We start from the raw sequence: 5827 nt of genomic DNA on the forward strand, positions 1-5827 counted from the left end.
AAGGCAACCAATACAAAGAGAGAATACAAAAATTATAAACAAAGGAAATTAAAGAAGGATATCGCTTTAGTCACTAATGTTCAAAGATAGTAATAAAATATTATACAAAAGTTTTAGTTGGGGCGCTCCCGGGAAAACAAAAACAATCTGCGGCACCGTGGGGACAGCAGAGCACGGCAGGCTAGGCCAGGGACGCGGGGGTGCCGAGCGCCATGGCGCGGGCGGGCACGGGCCGGTCAGGGCTGCCCTGGCGCCGCGGCTAGCGTGCCTGTCACTCCCGCTACTGCTGCAGCCGCTGCGCTCCTTGGGGATGAGGAGCGAGATGTGGCCTCCACCGGGCTTGGGCCGCAGATCTCTGGCATGGATTAGTGCGTGACGGTGGAGCGCGAGCTGGAGAAGGTGCTGCACAAGTTCTTGGGCTATGGGCAGCTTTGCGAGCGCGGCCTGGAGGAGCTCATGGACTATGTCTCCGGCCTCCGGCGTGAGATCCTGCAGAGCCATGGCCAAAATGCTGAATTATCAGGAACACTTTCACTTGTCTTGACACAGTGCTGTAAAAGAATAAAGGACACTGTTCAGAAATTGGCTTCGGACCACAAAGACATCCACAGCAGTGTTTCTCAGGTTGGAAAAGCCATTGATAAGAATTTTGATTCGGACATTAGTAGCATGGGCATAGATGGCTGCTGGCAGTCAGTCAGCCAAAGGCTTCTCAATGAAGTCATGGCGGAGCACTTATTCCAACAGGGGATGCTGAATGTCACCGAAGAGCTCTGCCAGGAATCTGGTCTTTCTGTAGACCCAAGTCAGAAACAACCATTTTTAGATCTAAATCGAACATTAGAATCATTAAAAGTCAGAGTTCTGAGACCTGTTCTCGAGTGGGCGGTATCAAACCGCGAAATGTTCATAGCCCAGAACAGCTCTTTGGAATTTAAACTGCACAGGCTGTATTTTATTAGCTTGTATGGGTGGAACTACAAATCAGTGAGAAGCAATACTATACGCTAAAAATGTTCAGCCATTTGTCCTAAATCATCAAAAGATATTCAGGTTTTGATGGGAAGCCTGGTATACCTAAGACAAGGGATTGAGAACTGACCGTATGTTCACCTGCTTGATGCAAACCAGTGGGATCACATCTGTGACATCTTCACATGGGATGTCTATGCCCTCCTGGGCCTCTCTGTAGAGTCCCCTCTCAGCGTCAGTTTCTCTGCAGGTTGTGTGGCACTGCCAGCTTTAATTAATATCAAAGCCGTGATTGAACAGAGAGTGCACTGGAGTTTGGAACCAGAAAGATGAATTACCTATTGAGGTGGACCTTGGTAAGAAGTGCTGGTATCACTCCATATTTACCTGCCCCATTCTTCGCCAACAAACAACAGATAGCAATCCACCCTTGAAGTTGGTCTGTGGTCATATTATATCAAGAGATGCCCTGAATAAGATGATTAATGGTAGCAAATCAAAATTTCCATATTGTGCGATGGAACAAAGTCCAGGAGATGCCAAACAGATATTTTTCCGAAGGAATAACTTTAGTTTGCAGTTTGTAAGAGAAGCTGAATTGCGGGTGCATTTCAAAAGAGAATGTTCCATTTAATGCAGCTAACGAAGAACTCACGTGTTTATATAAGCTAATGCTCTGGAACCTTTGCCAACATTTTAGTATCTACACACTGAGGGGGAGTGCGCCAGATGAATATTATCATAGGGCTTTACTATATTCTTGGTCTTCATTTCTGATCAAGTAAATACACCAGCAGTTGTCATTCAATGCAGGTTTTTGTACTTAATTATATGGTGATTTTTTTTTACACTTTAAGAGCAGAAAAAGAAATTGACCTCCCTGCCATGTGTTTAATATTTCTCCAGCTTTTGCTTTTCTCATTTTCTTGATAACTGAAAGCTTTGAGAATGTTTGTGAAAAAGTTTTATTTCCTGTTATGTATACATAATTAAATTAAAATTCTTTGGAAAAAGTTTGATAAATTGAATTGTGGTTATGATCCAATTTGCCTTTTTTTTTGCTCAAGGAAGGAAGCTGTGATAGATTTCAAATATGATTTTGATGTTTTCCTCTGCTCCAGCTCTCACTGAGAAGTCAGCACACCTGCATTTGAGCTCTTTTTGTAGCCCCAGAGGCTGCCTCTTTAAAATTTTGTTTAAAATGTGGCAGGCTGGTTTGACAAGTCTTCTGCTAGAACAGAGTGGAATCAGTACTATTGTTTCTTTGCTTTTATTGTCAAGAAGTGCTTGTTTTAACGTGTGTTCACTAAAATTAAGTTCCAAACTTAGAAATGTTCTTAAGTTGATATTTGCTCCTTTGATTTTCATAGCCCTATTCTCTGAAATCTGCCTTCAAGACTTGGCTGTCTATTGCATTTTGTATATCACTGCAAATACAGTATTGTGTGTGTGTGTAAATATGTGCACCAGCATCAGACATTGTGCATCTAGAAGGGAAATAAGTGTGTTCTAGTCCAGAAATGCAGTTACAGAACTTACAGAAACAGTAAGTTTTCTGTACTGCAGAATTTGTTTATTGCTCTTTTTGTATTTGACTAGTATAATGTTGTATTCAGTGCCTCTTCTGCAAAGTGTATCATCTCATTGACTATGAATCTGTAAATTTATTCCAGTGACACAGATAATGATTTTTTCTCTTGTGAGGTGTGTTCATTTGATGCACTGCCTAGATATAGTCATGTACAAAAGGTTTTCTCTATATGCTGAACTTCTTGGGAAAGACTAATGTGGACATAATTCTCACTTAAACCCACAAGATTACTTCACTATAGAATGTTATGTAGAAATCACCAAATATCTTGAGAAGAATGTTATGTAGATCACCAAATATTTTGAAGCTATATTTCATCTGACATGGAACTGAACATCAATATAAGAAAACTTTCATGAGAAAATGAAAAAAGAAGAGAATACAGAAGCAAAGAGAAGTGTGTCATGTCACATTTCAAACATCAGAATGACTTAATTTGGTGGGGGTGATAAGAGACTTGATGCTAAGTTAATTGGAAGTTGGCAGCCTGGATGGTTTATCCTGTAATACTTACCTGGGAGAGCAGGGATTTGTTCATGAAGGACAAAGGCACTGCAGAAAAGCCCTGATTAATTACTGAGTTTGGTCTGGCTTACAGGGGCTCTCGTCTCTTGTGTGCCGAATGGACTAGAAATTGTGAGAGGCTTGCCTTGGAATATTTACTTTGTCCAGTCTCAGTCTGGCCCCACAGCAACATGTGCTCCATGTTTTTGCTTCAGAGTTGGAACTGTCTCTAAAGTCCCGTCTCTAAATCACTGAATGAAGAAAGCAGAGAGAACCTCCTTGGTCTCCAGAAGAGAAGGTAGAGAATTCCAGGTATACTCTGGTTAAGGGTATAAAACACATTTTATTATGTTTTGTTTTTCTTTGACTTAAAAAAATCCATAGTGACTTTTTTTTTTACATTTTTCTCCCTAAAACTTATTTTTATTCACAGCTGATTCTCACCTTTCCACCTCAAACACCTACCCAACATTTAAGCTTCATGTAAATGTAAACATTGCTCTAGAGACCAATAATTTCAGCACATAGTTAACCTGGACCACTTTCAGGGACAAAAGCCAGAGCTCTGCTTTGTCTCTCTCCCAGAGCTGGGGGTCCTCCTCATAGTCCCACTGGGCAGGGTTAGGGCCAAAAATCAGAAACTTTTTAAATCTGATGATTTAACCTAAAGGATGATATTTTATGACCTTCTTTAAATGCCTTGACTTGAAATTCATTGGAGGCTAAATGTGAAGGAGAGGGGGATTTAAAGAGGCCAGGCTGTAACTGAAGTTGTTGAAATACAGTGTTCTCTCCTTCCTCCCAAGAAACACCTTCACTACTGGTTTCCACACCACTAGTGCCACTACTGCTGCATCTGTCATGAGGAAGGATGCTCTCTGTTTCTCTCAGCCTCCACTTGCAAAAGGTACAGGTACAGCCAAGGTGTTTTATAGTCAGAATCAATTATGGTAACAGTGTACATTGAAGACAATTTCAGAATGGTTTCTTAAAATTCTTTGGGAACCATTTCCACCTGTCATACAAGAACAAAGGCCATAGGACTATGTTAGACCAATAAAACCTTACTGTTGAATCCTTAGATTCTGACTTAGAGCATACACATTTCCAGGTGCAGTCTTAAGTTCAGTGGTCAAGGCCATCTTGCAATCTTTCGCTCTTCAGTGCAGTCATTGTAGATGCCATTTCTGTTGTTTTATTGGTGATTATATTGAGCTTTCTAATACATAAATGAATGGGTATTGGTGCCTCTTGATTTTAAAATTTTTAAAGAAAAGGGCCACCTCATATTCATAAGGTGTGTGAGTTTTTTGAGAGTGTGAGCATTAACTGAAAATAAGAAAGTTATGAAGTGAATCTTTTGTTTTGATTTTCTTGTAGCAGCCAGTGTATACAGAGACACTACGCCCCACACTGAATTCTGTGGAGAAAGAGGATCCTTTTTTCTTCCCTCTCTTTCCATGGAGTCCTACCGATTGTGCAGTTTCAACTCAGCATTCTCCACGCTGTGGGTTATTTCCACCTCAGTGGTTTCAGGACTGTGGCTACTGCAAAACCAAGAGCTCTTGGTTACATGCACAAGGCAAACTGCTGGTGGACTCCACCAGCCCTCTGGTTTTCCAGCTCAACCTCTGATTAAGTGGACCAAGAGCCAAACAGTCAGTCCATTTAGTCAGCAGATTCAGATTATTTTCAAGGAAGGCACAGAGGCATGGCTTGGATAGTTTAATCACTCAGGGGTATGAGGTGAAGACTGAAATCAAATACCTTTCCTTACTGACCTTGGTAGCACTAGAATGCTGTGGTCCTGAAGAAGTGCTGGCAAGGAGCACTTGGAGGGTTTGGTGCTTCATAAACCCATCCAGCTGGGATGGGGTTTCTGGGAACAGAGTGCTGCTTACTATAAGCAGGGACATGCTCTATGAACTATCCTTCTTGAACCAAAAATAATCAGAGAGACAAACGTGTTTTAATAGCAGGTGAGGCAATTCATTTTAGGGTGAATTTTCCACCATTGATGTTACTTCAAGAGGTAGGGAGAAAAAGATTCGTTTTCAGAAACAATTCCCTCTGGATTTGAGTCTTAATGGGCATATGCTTCATTTACTTCCAAAGAGACAAACACAGCTCCAGTGAGCATGTAGCACATGCTTTGTCCATGCCCTGGGTGAGGATCTACATACATATTTTAGCATCACTTAATGTTCTCCATTAGCATATGTGAGGTTCTCTAGGATTTAGTGCCTGATCTTTTCTTTGGGGAAGGGTGGGAGTGAATGTACTGGGGATGGGTGAGAGGGAGCAGAAGAAGAAAATGGGAGCTTGGGTGATGAGTGCACACACTGAAATTCACTGTCATTCCACCTGGGTCTGGGAGCAGCAGGTATTCAGCGTGTTTTGCTCATGACTGCCATGTGCATGTATGTTTTTCTCTCCTTCATGTTTTCTAAACTTACCCTAAAAGGATTCATTACATCATCTTGTTCAGATGGCTCAGGATTGTATTTCTTTTGCTTACCCTTTGCTCTTGGGTTCTATAGTATTTCTATAATTATGTAACAAGGACAGTGTTGCACTGTAATCTATCATATAGAGTTATATGTATGGAAGATTTTGATCAGTTTTTAAAAAAAAATGTATCCTGTTTGCAAAGGCACAATAAAGTTGCATCTTAGAGACCATAGGCAATAAAGCTAACAATAAATCTTATTTAACACAAACCATATTCATATTCATATTTTGGAAGAAGTCTAGCATATC

The 5827-nt window shown here is 40.9% G+C and overlaps 1 pseudogene; it reads left to right on the top strand.

Annotated features, from left to right (window-relative positions):
• The first annotated feature begins 360 nt into the window (after positions 1–360).
• On the top strand, positions 361–1606 carry LOC143666712 (E3 ubiquitin-protein ligase RMND5A pseudogene; annotated as a pseudogene).
• The last annotated feature ends 4221 nt before the right edge of the window (positions 1607–5827 follow it).

The sequence above is a fragment of the Tamandua tetradactyla genome, chromosome 23 (assembly GCF_023851605.1).
Source record: "Tamandua tetradactyla isolate mTamTet1 chromosome 23, mTamTet1.pri, whole genome shotgun sequence".
NCBI lineage: Eukaryota > Metazoa > Chordata > Mammalia > Pilosa > Myrmecophagidae > Tamandua > Tamandua tetradactyla.